General features: G+C 39.6%; 1 pseudogene; it reads right to left on the bottom strand.

Moving 5' to 3' along the window:
* LOC104772580 overlaps positions 1,847-22,801 on the bottom strand; it is a 28,652-nt pseudogene continuing 7,697 nt past the window's right edge.

The following is a 22,801-nucleotide window of genomic DNA, read 5'->3' on the forward strand; positions in this document are numbered from 1 at the left end:
AAAATATGCAAATGCAATGCAACTAAACTCTAATGCATGATTGGTCCTAAAGCTATGCAATAATGGTCAAAATGGATAGCAAAAGATGCAAAATATGTGAATAAACTAAGGGAAAACAAGGTAAAATATATGAACATCATCTACAAATCTCTACAATAAGGGTGTTACAATTCACACTACAAGAAACATGTATGTTGTTAGCGAGGAAAAAATGCTATCATACAAGCGTTATCGTAAATGTTGTGACATCCGCAGCTATAGTAGATATCCCACATACGATAGCGTTTTTGACATGTTTTGATAGATCCCCACATACGATAGCATTATTATAATATAACACTAATCAAATGCTATAATACATTTTTTTGTAACAGAAAATTAATGTTATTTTAACTATAGAAATATTGTAATTTGTATATTTGAATCCTGTTTTGTAGAATTTATTTAATTAGATTTAGATATATATATCATAAAATCATCTACATATATAACATTAATATTACATTAACCAAAAGAAGTCTTACATAATATCAAGTGTTACATAACATCAAGTGCCATAAAGTCTTAAATAAAATAAAACTAACATCACAATAAATAGAAACAAAATTCTAGAACATACAAAAGAAGAATACTATCCTTAGCAGACTTAGCCTTTGATACATCGTCTATACTTTCTCTTGTGGCACCATACTGTGATCACATTCTTGAACCAATCTCCTCTGCTTTGGTAGCCTCCGAGTATTTGAGATCATTCCAAAAGAAAGTTTTTGCCCATTTATCTGAAAATTTTACAAGTATCATACTAGAGTTTATGCTTGTATGTACAAAATCTATCACTAAAATAAACATTGGTCATTCTGCAACAGAAACTTTACTAATAAATTTTGAAACCATGAATTGATTTCTTTCTATATAAATCAATATAAAACCAACAACTAGAAAGAAAAAAACATGCCAAAAAAAGAAAAAAAAAACAAAGAAACCTAGAATAATTAACAAGATAATTGCATCAAGACAGCAATAGGTAAGACAATCACAAAACCTGAAGTAGCTTTGCATAATTTGGAAAGCAAAAGAATAACACAAGGTTGACAAAATAAAAAGAGTCCAGATTTCAGTTTAGTGTAAACTTACATACATACTCAATTGGGTGAAAGTCTGCAAAATTGATTAAAGCAAATGACAAAGTCACTAAATGTTCTATTCTATCTATGGTACAATCCCCAGTTCTAATAGAGGCATAAGCATCTGTAAGATTACATGAACCATCAGCAAATGGCAAGAAGACTTACAAGATTCTCGAGCTGTGGGTTATTAGTACTAGCAGATTATAGCAGAGAGGGATACAAAACTTTCAACATAAAAATTCTAGAGGACCTGAACCCAACAACCGCAATTCACACCTAAGACTGTTAACCTACAAGAAAAATATAGATAAGACAAGTAATTCTTGTTTCAGTTGCCTAAATACCATCTATCAAGAGGTATAAACCATTAATCTATTATTCCAAAGAACATCATCATACACACAAGAAGCCACCAAGCTCTACACACAGTATTTCGTCGTAAAGAGGAAAAAGAGAACACTTTTTGAAATTAGATGGTGGGTGAAAGATGATGATAAGCAGTGCGACATAGATATTATTACCTTAAAAGAAAATTGGATACATAGATATTATTTAGCAAGCACTGACCCAACAAGACCTAACGTAAAAGCAAGATAGATGAAAACATCAAACTTCTGCACTGAAGTTACTGATACAGTAAGATAACAAATGGGTGATTATCAACAACAAAATTTAAACATAAATATGTCCTGCAAAGAGATCCCAAATTGATTTTTGTCCTAAAAAGAGGTCTCAAATCGATTTGGTATAAACACCTGAAACATAAACACACAAGATTTTATTTTTTAATCAATACTACATAACCGAGGACAAGTAAACAAGAAACTTACAAGGATTAAGGGAGCCTTACTATCGATTCTCATATGCTCTAATAATAAGTTCTCCTTTTGCCTCAATGATTCGATCAGCCTAGAATTGGTAAATAAATGAGGACTGAGAAATAAGCTAAATTACTCAAAAGAAAGGAATGAACACAAACAAAGCAAGCTTAACAAACCTTAAGCTTATAAGATTTCCTCTCGACTAGATACACCTTATTGATTCCATAGCAAACTGCTAGCATCTGTGTTAAGTATCCTCTCCCAGCGCCAAATTCAACAACCGCAGACACACTATTATCCTTTTTTCTTCGACATCAGTTTAGCAACATTCCACGTTTTTGATGCACCTCTTCAATGCACCAAACTTTTTGAGAACAGGATTTTCACTCAGCCTATCAATTCCCTATGAAGTTGTAGTACAAAGGGTTATCAATCCAAATGGTTGTGATGTTAGTAGATAAGATATGATCAGAACAATGCAAGTCAAGCCAAGCAATAGTAAGGGTGTTTCTTTTGACTATCAACCTAAAGTAAATAAATAGGAGATGAAACATGAGCCACACGGCCTAAGCACACGATGCAAGCATTCGAGTACAAGATCGAGTGGGTAGTCGGATAACAGGAAAAAATCAAGAACACAAAGATGAACAACTCGAAGATATACACGAGGCTGGTGATCGAGTACTAGTTCGGGTAACGGGTCGAGTTATGGATAAAAGCTTAAACAATCAAATACCAAAGCTCCTAAGGATTGGGTAATCGATATTCTTAATCGATTTAGAGCATTTTACAAGCCTCAAGCAATCTATTCCCTAGACAATGAATTTATAATCCTTGCTAATCCACTCTCGTGGTAGAAACAATCAGACTTAACTACTTCCTTACCCAACTCTCGTTGGAGAAACATAATCAAGTAGGCATTAAAATCAAATTCACTTTTGTCAATAAACTCCTTACTCATCTAATCTCTTAGGCTATGTGAGTAAATCTCTACCATAAGTTGATTCAGGCACTTCAACAAACATCTCTCGATGGCAAAATACCCTCGATCTGGCCTCAACCTTTTGGTCTGAAACTAGCATTAAGAACACTTATCTAGAAGGAAATTTTAAACAAGAACAATCAATCCTAAAACATTCTAATCGATTAAGAACACTCACTAACCTAACCTATCCATAGAAACTTTGTTCACTACTCAGATTTCATGATAAACAACATAAAAATACAAACAAATGAGAATTGCATTGTATTGAAAAAAGATTAAACTAATAGAATACATAATCGAAATTGAAAGGGTAGTTGAAAGAAGTAAGAATCAATTCCTAACAAAGTATGAAAATGTAAATCGCTCTCTCTCTCTCTCAGTAGCTCTCGCTCTCTGGGGTCGGCTTGCTAGGGCGAGAAAAAGGAAGGTGGTTTATATATGGAAACCCTTTTTACTTAGCTGCTCAGTTCTGCCCGAAGGTCTGCTCGAGACTATGAACGAGGTTCGAGTCGTGTGGGTGCTCGGGTAGGGTTTCGGATTGTTCTTCCTGTGTTCGGATCTTCTTCGGTCGGATCAAGATTTGGACTATTCTTCTCGCACAATCGCTCCATCGGGTACATTTTTGGGTTTTACCTCATTCTTGCCCCTTTTTGGGCTCCAAAGCACATGTTTTCATCCAAAATGGACAAATGCAACGATGCAGCACCCTAAACGGCCTAAATGCAAATTCCTAAGGTTAAGGACCTAAAATTGCTAAGGTTAGGGTATTTATAATGCAAAACATGGATGAAAAAGGGCTTCTAAAACATGTAAATTAGAGTTATCAACACCCCCAAACTTATCTCTTGCGAGTCCTTTAGCAAGGAAGTAAGAGGATGAGGTTTGAAAGTGGGGACTCATACCCTCAAAGTACTAAGCGAAGGATTCAAGCTATAGTCCTTAAAGATAGTTTAATGGTGCTAGGATCAATCAACATACTTATAAATACTTTTCTATGCTTATCACCATGTATCGATCTAGTTTATCTTCCAACTAACAGTAAAGACTTGCAATCCCAAATAACATCTCTTTCACGTTCATTAAAGTGTTTTGCGAATTCTTGCAAATGGAAAGTGAATCAAGCTCCCTCGGTTTTAAGGGTAAGGCTTTTTGGTAGGTAGGTTCCATACAATATCTTTAGGTGGCTTACTCTCAAAAGAAGGAAGGCTAGACAGTTGTGAAAAATATCTAAGATTGAGAACGATTGAGGCATACAAAGCTTAGCTCTTGATGATCTACCCTTTTCTCATTCACTTTCTTTTTATCTAACACCCTAGAACAAAACCGCCTACAACCTTGATTTTTAACTTCCCTTTTTTTCTTTACAATCCCTAAGGTTTTAACTTTGAACAGTTAGCTCTCAACTCTTTCTTTTTTTTTTTTTTTGCTATACTCCTATTTTTTCGTTTTCTCGTTTTTTTTTTCTCTTTTTTTTTAGGAGGATGTAGCAAGACTTTTCTTTCTATTTTTTTTTTTACTTAGAAACGTAGAGCTAATTAAACTGAAGCTTAGGGACTCTCTTCTTTTATTTCTCTTTTGATCCTTAACCCAACCCCAAATAAGCATGCGAACCACCATCTCTCAAAACCGAGTCTATTAGCTAGTCCAAATGGTTCTAAACTTAGCTAAAACAAGAGCCAGTTCTTTGTCGTTCTCAATACTCTAAAGGTTTCACAACCTATAGCACTATCAGAGCTGAAAAGGCCTCACTCAACAATTCACAACAAGGCTTGAAAGAAAAGGTTTGGATTCAAGGATAGAGGAAAATAATTTTGGGTTAAGCAAAAAGATTGGCAAAAATGGAGTGTTAACCCGAAATTTAGAGTTACCATGAGCAAGCATTCAAATTCCATATGCAAGATAATTTAAGTTCAGGTTAAGTCCAATAATATAGAGATGATACAATGTTCAAGCAAGTTTCACACAAGTGGAAGAAAATTTCAAAAGACACAAGGTTTTAAACAAAGATTCTTCATTTTTTTCCAGAGATTGATCAAGCAACAATGAACTGTGATTAAGGGCTATAACTTCAATCCTAAGGTTGGACTTTAAACAAGATGGTTTAAATCATTGTCCCCTAAAATGCCTATGCAACAATCCTATATGAAGCAGTCTAGACTCAATCCTAATATGCAAATGCAACTACATGAACACTTTTTTTTTTTTTTTAATTTCAAAAATTTTTGGATTTTTTATGCAAATAGATGCAGACTCAAATGAATAAAACTATATTGCAAAAATTTAAAATAAGAAACTTAAATTACACAGTCCCTTGTCTAAATAAAAGTCTGAAAAAGAAATGTGAGAATCATACAGAGAAAATAAAACAAAATGCAATGGTATAAACAATGGTGCAGATGAAGGTAGTACCCCATGGGTTGGTGAAGAAGGAGGTTGTGGCAGCCTCCATGCTCGCCAAAGTGTACCCAGGGTCGTCGCCGGCTTCAGCAGGTGTCGGGGTTAGCTCATCAGAGAGCTCGGTAATGTGTACGGACGACCTGCTTGGACCAGCATCTGAGGGGTTGATCGGGTAAGGCATTGGATACGGCATCTGGTAAGGCTGAGGGAAGGTGCCCGAGTGGTCACCCGAATGGGTGCTCGATGGTGGCATCGGATAGGGAATCGTGTAACCCGTCGGGTGAGGTGTCGGATATGCATCTGAGTGGCTTCTCTGTGACCTATCAAGTCTGATGCCATCCTCCTCTGATCGTGTCTCGTACGACGACGCCCTATGAGGTTCTGCAGGCGCTAAACCTCGGATCCCTCCTAGTGGTCCGCTCCTCCCCATCCATGTGGGTGCGTATGCTGGAGTGGGAGCTGAGGCACAACTTGCCTTGTCTTGTAGCTCCCTGATCTGACCTCCCATTACCTTGACTGTGCCGGTAAGATCTTTTACTTTCCTGGCTAGGAACTTGTTCATCCTCTTTAACCACCCGATCCTCTTGTGTGCCTCTCTCACTCCTACTGGCTGCTTTTGGGAACAAACATATTCCTCAAAGTCGTAATCCTCTGAATCTTCTTCCTATCCTTGCCTTCTTGGCTCTCTCTCTTCAGCTCCAGAATCCCCCTCAGGGTTGTACAGCACCTCTAGTGGAGGAATGAAGTCTATATTCGCTCCTAGCCGAATTTTTGTGGTCGCGACGTTGGGTAAGATCATCTGAGTAGCTCCAGCTGCTGGGTGACCGAACTTGAAGAGCAACCTTTTATTTGGCATCTCATAAGCCAAGAATCTCGCCAATGTGAGATATACAACATCCAGCCATCTCGGCTTGTGTACCACTCCCTTCAGAGGCACGTCGCAAGCCACTAGTATTGGCGTAACCAGCCCTCCTATGGAGATTTCTCCAGATCCTTCTCGCCTCTCAGTTTTCATGGCCTAGGACTTCAAATACAGGAACTGATCGAGCAAGAAAAAGACCATGCTAGTGTTTGCTACATCCCCTACTAGCTGTCTACCATCCCTAGCATTATCCAAGATTCCACAGAAGGCTATGTCTAGAAGCTGAAGCTCATGGTCAATTACATTCCCTTTTTCTTTCCTAGCAAATAGAGTGCAGGCTAAAGACTTGTGGAAATACCTTAGTACAGGGCACCTAATTTTAGCAGATTCGTAAGGATGTTTGTCCCCTATACTCAGCTATACGGACCTCATCTCCTCCTTGTCTACTTCCATAGTTTTCCCATGACCAGCCTTGAAATCATACAGCTCCTCCATCTCATGAAAAGTAAGCTGATATTCCTTGTTGCGCACTGAGAAGGTGATGAACCCGATCCCCCAACCGGGTAGCAGCTTCGGGTGGTCTTCAAATTATTGTAACTGTAGTGTGGCTAGGAAGTGAACCGTCTCCTCCTCGTATGCTTCTAGGTTGGCCCGCATCATCTGGCCCAGGTGGCACATGTCGAAGAGGAAATCGACATCTCTCATGATCCCCAACTGTTTCATCGTCTCGCGGTAAGGATAGCGAGTTCCAACAAAGCTCATCTTGCGGAGAACCTTGAACAGCCTCGCCGGTCTCTGTACTTCCCTCTGCTTCAGCCTCCTCGATGCCATCCGGGTGCATTCTCGCTTCTCTTCTTCGTTGTCAGGGCTCTCACCATCGGTGTTCTCCTCCTCTTCCTTCGCTGCTCTTTCAGCCACGTTCTCGGCCTTTTCTGAAGCCGGTCTCTTTCCCCTCGCAACCGCAGCTCTGTTCTTTGAATGGACGGTTCGGCTTTCCTCCCATCTTCCTCCTTTGGTGTCAGAGTCAACCTCCATTGGGTCGGTTACTGTTCTCTCCGACATAGACAGGTCCCTACATCGTGGAGATATGCGGATGGCACTCGCCACGGGATCGGTGAGCAAACACGGGTGTCCACATTATCAGGTGCTTGAGTATCTCCTTGGGTGGCGGATCGGGTTGGGGATTGGAAACGTCCACTCGTCATTTGGGTATGCAAAACTTCATCTCGTCCCTGGGGATCATGAGCAAGGTCGCTTCCTTCTCTGGTTCTGGCAGCGGCGGAGGTACAAGTGGTTCCTTTCTTTTTGTAGGTTCTTATCTTTGAAGCCATGGGTGAATCCTTGAAAAGAAGAAAAAGCTAAACTCGAGATAAATACGGTTAGTTCCTAAAAATCTAATAACACTCGACTTTTGGAGAGAAAATAGAAAGATGGAAGCTAAAGAGTTTTTAGGGTTGAGGGATAACTTATCGGTTTGGAATTTTGGGGGAAGGGAGTTTTGGCCCCTTTAAATAGAAGAGGCATTTGCGAGGGCTCCACCGAGAGTGGGTTAGGGTTTTGGGGAATTCGGACTTCACTCGCCACCCGAATAGGAACTCGATCAGGCGCGTCAGGTACGGATTCGGGTACAGTCTCGGGTTCCCCAAAACTTCCATTTATTATTTGCTCTTCTTTTTTTTTTCTTTTCTTTTTTTTTTTAAGAAAAATTAAAGAAAATATAAAACTATTGTAAAATCCAAATGAAACAAAAAATAAAATGGTAAAACTATCTTAAAATTAAATGAGAAGAGATTAAAGGATACCTTTGGGACTTCCTCCCAACTGAGCTTGTTTAAAGTCACTAAACTTGACTTCTCATGCTTTTCAAGCATTGTTTTTGGGATGGAGAGGTTTTAGAATCCTCTCCATTGTAGAAGAATTACTCAACGGACTCTCCGGTTCTTGTCCTGGCTCTACAGAAAAGGCAGTGTGAACTTCTTGGCAATGCTTGATTATCCTTGACATCATTTGAATGGAGAAAACCTGACCATCGATGAATGGCCTTTTTATTCCATTATTAATGTCAAATTTCATTTTGATGTGCTCTCCATGCTCAATGCTGATCTGTCCCTTTTTCACATCTATCACCGCACCTACTGTTGCCAAGAATGGTCTTCCGAGGATTAGTGGATCTTCCGGTTCCTTATCCATGTCAAGGATCATGAAATTGGTGGGAATCTCCACTCTTCCGATCCTGAGAGGCAAGTTTTCCAGGACACCATGCGGATGCCTAATAGTCCTATCAGCTAGGACCAAATATAGGCTACTTGGCTTAAAACTGCTGAAACTCATCTTGTTGGCAACTGAAAGTGCCATAATACTAACTGAAGCTCCTAAATCGCATTGGCAATTGGTGAAGATCCGAAGGCCTATTGAACATGGCAGAGTGTAAGAGCCGGGGTCCCCTAGTTTCTCATCGATCCTCAGTTTTGGATCTAAACATACTCCACTCATTAGGATTGCATTCCCAATTTCTTTAACAGCTTCCTTCACTTCTATCTCCCGCTGAGCCGTCTCTTTGATGATTTCCTCTCTAAGAGCGTGTGGTGACAAAAACTTAGGAGGGGGGCTTTCCGGTTAGACATACGCTCTACAAGCGCCTCTAATTGGATGTCAAGAGCTGCTCTGAATCTTTCCTACAATTCTCCTTCCCCTGCTGCAGGAAGTTGAGATCAATCTGTCATCTGGACGTCTGCCCGATGGCTCATCCGATCACTATCATCGGGTAAAGCATCGGTTTTATCCTCGAGTGATGCATCGGTTAGCGATTCTCGAGCTGGTGCTCGATTGCAAACTCGATCGGTCTGATCGAGTGCAGGATCGGGTTGATACTCGGATAAGTAGTATTGGTGCTCATAGATCCCACTGTGATCCATATCCTCCCCATCTTGATCGTCACTGTACTCAGTGAGGTAATCATCTACATCTTCAACAAAGATTGCTTGGGCAGTAGCATAATCCTTTGGGTTCTGAACAGATTTACCGGGTAGCTGGCCATGCTTTGGAGGCGGTTGTATGATGGGTTGACCCTGTAGGTATCTCAACTTAGTATTTAGAGAGTCGTACTTAGCATTGAGGTCATTGTACCCAGATTCGATTTTGGTGCTCATCTCGGCAAACCGTTTGGCATTGTCCATCATTTTCGATGCTTGGCCTTGGATGATTTGCTGAATCAAGCCATGTAGGTCAGCCTCCTGATGCTGACTTTGTGATCCCTGCTGCTGTGGAAATCTAGGTGGTGCCATTGGTTGGTGGTAACCGCTGGAGTACTGCTGCTTAGGAGCATAGCCTTGATTGTATTGGACAAAAGGCTTTGGTTGTCCTTGGTTCCCTTGGACTGCGGATGGGTAGATTTGATCCTTGAGGATTAGCAACATCAGGGTTATGTAGGAGAGGTTCGGGTTTGGTTTGTAGTTGTTATACCCTTTATTGTAACCCCCTTGATTGTTCATGTAGTTCACATCCTCGAGCTGAGTATTCTCCCCAAATTGTTGCTGAAATTGGTCTTCCTCTGAGATTGAATGGACATGCTGTGGCTGGTTGAGGAGTTTGCCCAATTTTTCATTGAGGGCTTTCATATCGCCCTTATACTTTGAATCGTCCTCTCCGGATGATCGTATCGTGCGATCATACTCCTCACTGTAGTGTCCACCAGATTGGGCTAAATTCTCCACCAGGTCCCAACCTTCATCAACATCCTTGTTGAGAAAATTTCCATTGTTGGCGGTGTCTAGCAACATCCGAATCTTAGGGACTACGCCACGGTTAAGTGAACTAAGCAATGAAGCATTGCTGAATATGCGGGCATCGGCTGGTGTATCCCTTGAAACGTTCCCAGGCTTCACTGAACGTCTCGTTGCTTCTGAACAAAGCTGGAGATGTCATTCTGCAGCCTTGCAGTTCTGGAGTTGGAGAAGAATTTAGCGAGGAACGCCTTTTTGCATGCTTCCCACGTGGTGATAGACTCCTTGGGAAGGGATTTCTCCCAAACGTGTGCTTTATCACGCAAAGAAAATGGGAAAAGCCGGAGCTTGAATCCATCTTCGCTAACTCCATTGATTTTTGTGAGGCTACAGAGCCTATCAAACTCATCCAAATAATCCAATGGGTCCTCCATTGGCAGTCCATGAAACTTGTTGCTCTGAATCATCTGGATGAGACTACTTTTGATCACAAAATTGTTGTTTTGAACAGCAGGGTGGCACAATCCCATGCCTTTGAGTATGAGTAGATGGAGCATCTCCAGCTCCTATGTTGGTCCTCTCTTGAGGAGCTTGTGGACCATTCTGATTTTTCGTGACCTCCTCAATTGTTGTTGGTTGCGGTTGCTGTACTTGTTGCTGACAGGGTAACCTTAGTCTGTCGATGTTGTCGATGAAAGGACTCAAGTGTTGGCTACCTTTGGATCATGTTTACATGCACAATCAGTTATCCGAGTGAAGGAGTGAGTACACGAAGGCCTACTCGATCCAGGTGATCGAGTGACGGGTCGGGTGGGGTCTCGGGTTGTACGTGAAATGCAAAAAAACAAACACGAAAGTAAACAAGTTAGTACCGAATCTTCTGAGATAAAAAGAACTTGATCTAGCAAGTGCTGAAATCCTAAATGTAATAAAAAATTTTCAACCAAACGGCAACAGCGCCAAATTGATAACATGATTTTCACCCAGGATAATAATTTCCTATGCAGTTGTAGTACAAATGGTTATCAATCCAAATGGTTGTGATGTTAGTAGATAAAATATGATCAGAACAATGCAAGTCAAGTCAAGCAATAGTATGGGTGTTTCTTTTGACAATCAACCTAAAGTAAATAAAAAGGAGATGAAACAAGAGCCACACAACCTAAGCACACGATGCAAACATTCGAGTAAAGGATCGAGTGGGTAGTTGGATAACAGAAAAAAATCAAGAACACAAAGATGAACAACTCAAAGATATACACGAGGCTGGTGATCGAGTATCAGTTCGGGTAACAGGTTGAGTTATGGATAAAAACCTAAACAATCAAATACGAAAGCTCCTAAGGATGGGGTAATCGGTTTATAAATATTCCTAATCGATTTAGAGCATTTTACAAGCCTCAAGCAATCTATTCCCTAGACAATGAATTTCTAATCCTTGCTAATCCACTCTTGTGGTAGAAACAATCAGACTTAACTACTTCCTTACCCAACTCTCGTTGGAGAAATGATATAGCACGTTTACTCAATTAAATTATCAATCCATAATTTGCATTAATCAACTCACTAAGAATGCACAAAGATGCTTAATCTAAACTTAAACAGGAGTAGGTTCTTTTGTAACAATCTTAACTAACAAACTGACTCAAAGAAAGAAAACAAGACAATTCAAAGCAATGCAAACTCAAAGCAACAAGGACACAACTAAAAACAGATTTTAAATCAAGATTAAACAAGTGAACCTTGGGCAAGGTAAGTGACTTGGGAGATAGCTAATCAATCCTAGATGTCTAAGAAACAATCAAGAACAATCCTATGGCTAAGAACACTTATGCAAATCAATCCATTTCCATGATAGAGATCCTATGCTAATCAAGTGATAATCAACAAATTCCAAAGGCAATCTCAAGATAAGCATGCATTAAAAACAAGTCTAAATACCACTAAGTACCCTAATCATCAATTTCCATTGGCTAGGAATGCAAAGCTCTTGAATAGTTTGGTTCAGGAATTTCATCAAACACCTTCTGGGCATAGAAACCCTAATGGCTAGATTTAAGCTTGATCAAGGCTATCTAGTAATATTAACACTAAACAAGATATGATACACATAAATAAAGCCCTAGACATCATTGATAAATCATCTATCTCCCTAATCTACCTAGCCCAAAGTTCTAAGGATCTACTCACTCATCATCATGATCACACAAAGGAAAGGGTTTGATCTTTGTAAAATCATAATAAGAGATTGTAGATTAGGAGATTTAAGAACCCTAAAAAGCTGCTAAACAAAAGATAAGTCTCTCCTTAATAGGGTTAAAGTATTTATAGGAAAGTAGAAGGGAACCCGGGTCAACCCGAAACAAACCGGGTCAAACCCGGATCAAAACTAATACAAGTGTGGATTCCGGCGGCTACGGGGTCGTCTTGGCCGATTGGTGAGGTCGCGTGGCTCCATCGGCCATCGCTTGGCCCATTGGGCTGGCCGATTGCACCTCCTGATCTTCATCTAACTGAGCTCAACTGGCCATTGCTTGACTGATTGGACCATGACCGATTGCTTCAACTGGCCACCATTTGGCCGATCGCCGTGGCCGCATATCTTCCTGATCTTGACGTCAAGGAGTGGCATCGGTTATCACTTGGCCGATTGGGCTTGACCGCTTATGGCTCCTGATCTCTTGTCATTTCTCCAACTCCACTCTTCTTTGCTTCTTTGCACCAAAACAAGTCCAAATGCTCCAAATGTGATGAGATTACTCCAAAAACCTGAGAGATAACACATTAGATTCATATGCTCCTAAAACAACCTAGAAAGACAAGATTATGCAACAAAACTATGCAAAAACAAGGCCTAACAAAAACACAAGATATCAACTCCCCAAAGCTTATCTCTTGCTAGTCCTCAAACAAGAACCAAACAAAAAGTGAGAGAGAGAGGTTTGAAAAAGGGATTCAGAACAAAAAAAGTAATAACAAAGGATTCAAACCACAATCCTTAAATGTAAATCAATGGTGCTAAGATTAATCAAAGTGCTTACAAATATTTTTCTAAGCTTCTCATGATGCCCCACTCTAGTTCACCTTCTATCTATTGGTAAAGACTTGCAATCCTATTGATCATCTCTTTCACATTCATTAAAGTGTTTGGTGTGATCTTGCAAATGGAAAATAAACCAAGCTCAATTGGTTTAAGGGCAAGGCTTTTTTAAAAAGGTGGTTAGCAAAGGTATTTTTGGGTGGTTCACTCTCAAACAAAAAAAGAATACTAGACAGTTGTGAAACCAATCTTAAGACAGAGAATAATTTGGGCATACAAAGCTTAGCTCTTGATGTTCTACCCACCTAGAAGCATTTCCACCCTTTTTCTCATCCTTCTTTTCTTTCTTTCTAACCCAAAAACTCAACTTGATTCAACTTAAACCCCTTCTTTTCTTTACTTATGGTCTTAAACTTTTGAAATATCTCTAAAGCTTCACTTTAATCTCACGCTCTCTCTTTTTTCTTCTTACTTCTTTGAACTTCTTTTGATGAACTCCCATTCTGAGTAAACTATGCTTTATCAATCTCTTTTTCTTTTCTTTTTTTTATGAAACTTTTCTAAGAACATCAGCTAGACTTTTCTTTTCTCTTTTTTTTTAGAGACTTAGAGATTTTAACTAAACTTAACCTTAGAGACAAACCTTTTCTTTTGACCAAGTAATTCTTTCTTTTTCCCCCTTATTCCCTCTTGTTCTCAAACCTTAACCCAAATCAGCATTCTAACCACCTATTTCTTTTAAAACTAGTCCTATTAGCTAGCTCTAAATATTCCAAACCTAGCTAAAACAAGAGCCAGTTCTTTGTCATTCTCAATACTCTCAAGATTTCACAAGCTATAGATTGGTTTCACAACTGTCTAGTATTCCTTTTTTTGTTTGAGAGTGAACCACCCAAAAATACCTTTGCTAACCACCTTTTTAAAAAAGCCTTGCCCTTAAACCAATTGAGCTTGGTTTATTTTCCATTTGCAAGATTTCACAAACAAAGAGGCCTCACTCAACAAATCAACACAAGGCTTGAAAGAAAAGGTTGGGGTTCAAGACATGGCAAGAGACTGGGTTAATCAAAATAGAGTGGCAAATAGAGATTGTTAACCCAAATGAAAGTTCTATAAGCTAGCATTCATAGTCCATATGCAAGATAATTTAAAGATAAAATTAAAGTCTAAATAATATAGAGATGCAGCAATAATCATGCAAGCTTTACACTAGAAGAAAATGCTTTCAAGTGATACAATGCTTTAAACTTAGACTCTTCATTATTCCCAGAGATTAAACAAGCACCAATGAACTATAAATGTGGGCTGTGGGTTCAATCAAAAGACTCTACTTCTACAAGGCAAACTCATCATTATCCCCAAATGAAAATGCATACTAAATGCTTCTAGACTCAATCCTAAACACAATAATGAATATGCAAAGCTACATGCATTTTTTTAGTTTTAAAATTTTTCAATTTTTTATTATTTTTCTCTAAACATAGCTATTAACAAATACATGACACTAAAAATGAAAATCAAAACAAAACACAATGTTAGATGGTTAGTCCCTCCCACAAACTTAATTCACACCGTCTCGGTGTGAGAAAAGCCGGGAAAAAGACTAACAAGAAAAATAAAGATGAAATTAAGAAAAGACTCTATGTACAAGGACTTGGAGTGTACCTATAGTTCATGGAGGAGTCAAGAGAGTAGGAGGAGTTACTAGTGCATGGTGTTGGAGACCTCTCTGCTCTTCTCTTCCTCCTTTGTCTTCTCTCATAGGCTGAAGCTCTTGGTGGGTCATAAAAACCAATGGCAGTGCTAGCTTCACCATGGAATGAGTGTCTCTCCAACTCATCCTCAACCACATCTGCTTGTTCTCTCTTGATTCTACAACAACTTCAGGATTTGGGTTTGATGTACTTGCAATGTCAAGTTTTGCTTCCACATGCTTCACTCCCTTTAATAGCTTCTTGATGTTATTCCCATGCCATTTAACCAAGCACTGGAGAAGGTGGATGTGGGTGTGTGCTTCTCTAAGAGACTTGTTCGAAGTGGCTTCTTCAAATGTTTGGAAATCATACCTAGCACTACCATAGACTGGACTAGGAGGAGTTGCTTGTGAAGTGTCCTCATCTTGACTTCTCCCCTTCTTTGAAGTTGTTATTGGATTCACTGGTCCATCATCCTTAAAGGAGTAGAGGTAGTCATCTTTAATGTGGAAGCTTATTCCAAACCTGAGATAAAGGGATGTGATATCCTTTTGAGGGAGTAGGAGCCTCTTCTTCTGCATGCTGCGGAAAATATAACCATAGTAGGCATAGAAACCCTTCTCAGTTTGGCCATCCAAATAAGTAGTCTTCTTGACGTGACTGGATCAAGCCTTGCAATTCCATGGTCAAAATCACCAAGCTCAACTCCCTTTGCTTGTAAAATGGGAGTGACAAGCCCACCCATATTGAGAACATGAGTCTTATCTGCTATTGTCCATACCCAACTTTGGTAGTGAAGCATTTGGTGAAGGAAGACTGCAGCAACACAAGTATCTTCAACGTTGGACAGTAGCGGATTCCTTTCTTTGTAGGTTCTTATGAAAGATTGCAGCCCTGCTAGAAGACAACCAAGTTCATTGGCTTGAACCGCTCCAGCCTCTCTTCGCGTAAAGAGATTGTGAGAGAGAACATTGTGAGCATATCTCATTGTAGGATGCATGATGCTTGTGTTCTTCACTTGACTAGCTGTGTAATTTCCCACACCAATGGATTGCCAAAAAGAATCATACTCATTTGGGTTAGTGTTGTATTCTAGCCTTGTTCCTGGTTGAAAACCATAGATAGCTCCTAACTCTCCAAAGGTCATCTTGTAGTGTTTCCCTTGAACTTTAAACTCAAAATGCCCAAGATCATTAGTCTCCTCCACCATCTCATCTTCACAATAAGTCACTGTAAAGGATGCAAGGAACTCTCTTTTTGGCTCAACATAGGTGGGAAAAGCCATATTGAAGAACTGTCCTAACCCCAAAGTTGTGAAGATGGTTTGCATTTATTTAAGGAGTCCAGCATTGTGAATGAATTCATGATCTGGGTATCTAGTTGGAGCAAACTTGATCTTCTTAAGGCGCTGCATCAGTTGGGAGTAGGTAGGCTTCTTCTTGAGTGGCTTAATCTGCTTTTCCTTGGCAACTGGAGGTGGTGGAGATTCAGGCTCACTCTCACTCATAACCCTCTCCTCTGAATCATAATCCTCAATCACAAGCTCCTTATTCTTCCTCTTGCTTGCTGGAGCATTTTGCTTCTCTTGTGAAGACTTAGACTGAGTTGCCCTCTTATTCTTCTTCTCAACAACCCTTTCTACAACCTCCTTTGTCTTAGTTTGTTTTTCACCAGGTCTAAGGTTGGTTCTTGCCATTTGTAACATCCGCGAACCAAAATTTGTATTTTTGGGATGGGTGTCGATCGACACCATTATTTTCTGGTTCGACCAGTTCTATTTAATTATTGATTTGGGTCGGTTTGGTTTAAGGAAAACTATTGAACCGAATTATTTAAGTGTATTGTCGACAGAAGGGTTTTGGAATGTGTTTTCTGTCGCTGTTTATAGATTTTTGAGAGAATAGAGAGAAAAGAAGCGTTCTTGAGTTTTTGGAGGAGATTGGAGAGATTCTTGGCTGTTCTAGAGGGATCTGAAGCTATGAAGGTGTTAGGAGCTTGTTGGGAGTGAGGGATTCGTCATTGTAGGTCAGAAACTTCCTTCAAAGAGGTGAGTGCATGACCATGGCTTATCTAAGCTAAGATCTCTAGTTTTTCTATGATTTAGTGCTTATGTGGTTGTTTCTTTGAGTTCTCTATGAATATTTGTGGCTGCTATGGCTGGGTTTTGGCTTATGGGGATGCATGGAGCAGATTGGAGGAGTTGGAGGCAAGATTCGGAGTTTCTGATCGAAGGAACTCGATGCTCGGCATCGGTGTCGATCGACACCAGTTGGGGTGTCGGTCGACACCAACGCGAGGACGGCTCGAGAACTTGGCGAGTGTCGATCGACACCATGTGGAGGTGTCGGTCGACAGAAAAACTAGGATTTTCGGGAATGTCGAGCATGGTGTCGGTCGACACCCTTCCTCAGATAGGACGGATGATGCAATGCTTTGTTTATTGTCTGGTTTGTTTTATTGATTGTCGTTTGTGGAATATAGAGATCTTATTGCTGGTGTGTATAGCCCAGTAGATGGGAGGATTGCCTCACTGAATGTTTATAAAATACTCATGCATCTAAATTTGTGTTTGTGGTGTAGGTTAAGGAAAGTGTGATCGTGGAATCAAGGCAATGAAGAGGAGGATGTTCTAGGGACTCAATTGGATGTTGTCTGGCATTGCTAGGTTGCTAGAGTTGGATCATTAGAACATTGCTAGGTTGCTGGTTCTATGCTTCATGTTGTTTGGTTATTGGATATTTGCTATGTTTTAATATTGGTTATTTATTATTGGATATTTATTGGATATTTATTGGATATTTATTATTGGATATTTATTTGACCCGTTATACGTTGTTGTGTGATTGTGGTTAGGTGGCTATTGGGTATGGGACCACTAGTTGTAGAGTATTTATTAATATTATTATTATTTATTATTTTTTAAAAAAAACGAGTCGGGACGTTTCACCATTGTTCATATCAAGAATACAAACACACTTGAAAATTATTAGTAGTGCTCACTAAGAGCTACAACTTGAATCCACAAATACCAAGTGCTAAGTACCTAAGAGATAAATCAACCAAATTAAACCAAGGAGCAATGTGAACCAACTTAAATACAAACTTCACAATTAAACTCAAAATTACTTCTTCTTAAAAATTTAAGAACTCAATAAACCACCAAACATGATCAATTGGTCTCCAAATCTGCTAGTCTCTTCCAGACTGTTTCATTGAACAATAGACAAGGTAAAGAAACAATAAAACTTAAATTTCCCCAAAATTTTTGATTTTAAATTTCTCAAGAACCCTAAGTGTTCATAAATCAAAAATTTCGAAATTGAACATCAAGCCCAGCAATTCTAACGAAATTGGAACCAGCTAACATCAATATCAAGCTAAACAACCTAAAATCAATGTATAAATAACTGGCAAGTCGAATCTAGCACATAATGGGTTCAAACTTATACAAGAGAGAAACAGTAGTGAAATTTCTTACCTTGTTTTTGACGAGGAGTAATGCAGAACTAGCAGATGGGGCTATAAGTAATTAAAAGAGCTTGCAAAACCGTAACCAACACACCAAAAAAGTTTGAAAACGATTGAGAGATGAAAGAGATACAAAGATTTTAAAGTTCTAAGGTTTTAGGGAGCTTGAAATCGACAAAGAGAGAAGAAAGAAGAGAGTTTCGGGTTTTAGGGGTTGAGAGATGTAGTAAACCGGCCAAAATTAATTTGAAAAGTTGAAAAATCAAGCTGGTTTACTAAGATTGGACCAAATTAAACCGAATGGGAGAGGAAGACTTACCCGGATGAGCTCCATCGGTCGGCTTTTGGCTGATGGTTGTGCCTGATGGCTGCACACGGCCATGGTTTGGCCGTAGGCTCGTCCCGCTCATAGCTCTTGATCGAAAAATTCTTTTGCTTTTGGATTTTCAATCGGCCACCCATTGGCCGATTGACCACACCGATGGCTTCACTCGGCCACATTTTGGCTGATGCTCGTGAGTGATCAACGTCCCTGATCAAGAATCTGGTTACTCCCATGAACCTTCAAACAGTGCTAGTTTGGCCGTAGTCCCCGCCCGATGGTACTCCCTTGGCCACCATTCGGCCGATTGTCTTGGCTGTTTTTAGTCCCTGACCAAAAATCCCTTGTGCACGTATGAACTTCAATCGGCTATCCTTTGGGCGATTGGTGAGGCCGATGAACTCACTCGGCTCTCACCTGGCTGATGATCAGAACCGCGGATATCTCCTGATCAAAAACGCATTGCCTCACACGGCCACAGTTTGGCCAAAGGCTTGAGCCGATGGCATCACGCGGGCACCACCTGACCGATTCACCACACTGTTTACTTCATCTGTTTAAGAACAAAACCACACAAGTCTCCAAACTTTCCAATGCTCAATACTCAAAAACACAAAACTTCAAACAAACATACAAAAGAAATTTTGGAAGATATTTACATAAGGATACCATGGGAATGCCTCCCAAGTGCACTTGTTTTACGTCTCTAAGCTTGATGTTACCGCGCCGATTAGGCGTCTTGAGGTTTCGAGAGAGAAACAATTGTTCCCTCCTCAATGAAGTCATTGGCCAAGTAGTGCTTCAATCTCTAACCATTAACCACAAACTATTTTCCAGCCTTGTTCAGCAATACCAAGGCTCCATAAGGTCGAATCCCTTGATCTTAAATGGTCCTAACCAACGAGACTTGAGCTTTCTCGGGAATAGTCTCAACCGGGAATTGAACAGCAACACCAAATCTCATTCCTTGAAAACCCTTGGATGAATTCTTTTGACATGAAATGCCTTTGTCCTCTCCTTGTAGATCTTTAAACTCTCATAAGCTTCAAGGCGGATCTCTTCCAGTTCATTCAATTGCACCAAGCGTTTCGCAACAGCATTCTTCATATCAAATTTAAGAAGCTTGACTGCCCACATTGCCTTATATTCTAGCTTAACTAGCAAATGACAAGATTTCCCATAGAGAAGGTTGAATGGACTGGTTCCAATTAGTGTCTTATTGGCAGTTCTATATGCCCATAGAGCATCATCCAGCTTCTTTGCCCAATCCTTCCTTGTGATACCAACTGTTTTCTCAAGAATATACTTGATTTCCCTGTTTGAGACCTCAACCTGACCACTAGTTTGGGGATGGAAAGGTGTAGCAACCTTATGCTTCACTCCATACTTCTAAAGAAGACTCTCAAAGACCTTGTTGATAATGTGTTTTCCTCCATCACTTATGACCACTCTTGGGATACCAAACCTTGAAAAGATGATTGTTTTAAACAACTTCAACACCACCTTTGCATCATTAGTAGGACTAGCTATGGCTCCCACCCATTTAGAGACATAATCAACAGCTACAAGTCTGTAGTTATTACCATATGAAGAAGAAAATGGTCCCATGAAGTCTATACCCCATACATCAAACACTTCAGCCTCAAGAATAGGAGTTTGTAGCATTTCATTCCTCCTGCTGATGTTTCCTTTTCTTTGACATAAATCACACTTGGAAATAATCTCTTGAGTATCCTTGAACATAGTTGGCCACCACAAACCAGCTTGAAAAATATTTGTGACTGTCTTGAATGTAGCAAAATGACCTCCATAGGCTGCTCCATGACAAAGCTCTACTAAACCTTTGGCAACACATCTTCTATAAATCTTGTCCTTACAAAAAGTGTAGAGGTAAGGTGCATCCCAATAGTAGTTGTTGATGTCCTTGAATAACTTTTTTCTAGCATAACTAACCAGATTTGCTGGCTCTAGACCACAAGCAAGATAGTTAACATAATCAACATACCAAAGACCATTCTCTTCCAACCTCATGACTTCTCCAAGCTTTTTCCAAGTCTCATGGCTCTTATCAAGAAGTTGAATTGCCATTAGTTGCTCTTCAGGAAGTGCATCATTGATTGGAATCTCATTGTCAATCCTCATTCTTGATAAATGATCTGCTACTCCATTTTCAATACCTTTCTTATCTTTAATCTCCAAATCAAACTCTTGAAGTAGCAATATCCATCTCAAAAGTCTTGTTTTAGCATATTTCTTTGCTAAAAGATGTCTCAATGCTGCATGATCAGTATGAACAATAACTTTTGAACCGACCAAGTATGACCTAAACTTTTCAAATGCAAAAACAATAGCAAGGAGCTCCTTCTCTGTTGTAGCATACTTGACTTGAGCTTCATCCAAGGTCCTACTTGCATAGTATATAACATGAGGTTTCTTATCTTTTCTTTGACCAAGCACTGCTCCAACTGCATAGTCACTAGCATCACACATGATTTCAAATGGCAAATTCCATTCTGGAGCTTGAACTATTGGAGCACTAACTAACTCTTCCTTTATCTTCTTGAAAGGTTGAAAACACTCCTCATCAAACTCAAATTCAACTTCCTTACACAATAATCTTGTAAGAGGTCTAGCAATCTTTGAGAAGTCTTTAATGAACCTTCTATAGAACCCAGCATGGCCTAAGAAGCTTCTTATCCCCTTGGCTGAATTTGGTGGTGCTAAATTGGTCATCACATCAATCTTAGCTCTATCAACTTCAATGCCTTTCTCTGAAATCTTATGCCCCAACACAATTCCTTCTTTCACCATGAAGTGACACTTCTCCCAATTTAAGACCAAATTTGTTTCCTCACACCTTTTTAAGACCCTGAAAAGGTTAGAGAGACAAGAAGAAAAAGAATCTCCATATACAGAGAAGTCATCCATGAAAACCTCAACAACATTTTCATTAAGGTCTGAGAAAATGGACATCATACACCACTGAAAAGTTGCGGGTGCATTACATAATCCAAACGGCATTCTCTGATAAGCGAAGGTACCATAAGGACATGTAAATGTGGGTTTCTCTTGGTCATTGGAGTGAATTGGAATTTGAAAGAACCCAGAATATCCATCAAGAAGCAATAATGACTATGGTTAGCTAACCTCTCTAACATTTGATCAATAAATGGTAAAGGAAAGTGATTTTTTCTAGATGCAGCATTAAGTCTCCTATAATCAATACACATGCGATGTCCAGTGATAGTTCTAGTAGGAATTAGCTCATCTTTATCATTCTTAACAATAGTAACTCCTCCTTTCTTTGGCACCACATGCACAGTTGAAACCCATGTACTATATGATATAGGATAGATGATACCAGCATCAAGGAGCTTAAGAATCTCTTTCCTCACCACATCTCTTAGGTAAGGATTTAACCTTCTTTGCGGTTCAATGGAAGTCATTGATTCATCATCTAAATGAATCCTATGCATGCAAGGAGTTTCAGAAGTTCCTTTAATATCATCAAGTGAATAACCAATAGCTCTCTTATACTTTTTTAATTCACCGAGAAGATAATCAGTTTCTTGTTCACTAAGTTCTTCATTGATAATGACAGGATAAGTAGAGTTTGTACCAAGAAAAGCATACCTTAGCCCCTTAGGGAGTGGTTTATGTTCAATCTTGGGTGCTTCAAGCTCACTCCAATCTTCATTTGAGTTTACTTCAACTGAACACACCACTTGCTCTTTTAACTCAAGGAAGTCTCTATCATCATTAATAGGCTTGTGAGAGTCAAGAATCTTTTCATACCCTTCACTATCTTCCTTTAGTAAACCAAACTCTCCTTGTTTCACTGTCAATGTGCTTTGGAGCTCATCTTCTATGGCCAATTCCTCCAAAAGCTCATCAGCTAAAGCTTCCATCTTCTCAAGGTAGAAAACTTGACCATCGATTGTAGGCTTTCTCATCACCTTGTTGATGTTAAAGGTCAAAGCTTCTTTTCCCAAATTCAATTGAATCTTCCCACTCTTCACATCAATCATTGTTCTTGCAGTTCTTAAAAATGGGCGCCCCAAAATGAGTGGATCCTTTGGTTATTCATCCATTTCCAGCACAACAAAGTCGGTTGGGATCTCAAAATGGTCAATCATCACTGGTAGGTCTTCAAGCGCTCCTACTGGTGTTCTAACTGACCTATCTGCAAGAACAAGGGTGATCATACACTTCTTGTAGTGGGTGAAACCTTGTTTTTTGGCAACTGAGAGAGGCATCAAGCTCACACTAGACCTCATATCACACAAACAGTGGCTAAAAGATTAAGGTCCCAATGTGCAAGGAAGAGTGAAGCTACCAGGATCTTCAAGCTTCTTTGCTACTA

The sequence above is a fragment of the Camelina sativa genome, chromosome 20 (genome assembly GCF_000633955.1).
Source record: "Camelina sativa cultivar DH55 chromosome 20, Cs, whole genome shotgun sequence".
In the NCBI taxonomy this organism is placed as follows: Eukaryota; Viridiplantae; Streptophyta; class Magnoliopsida; order Brassicales; family Brassicaceae; genus Camelina; species Camelina sativa.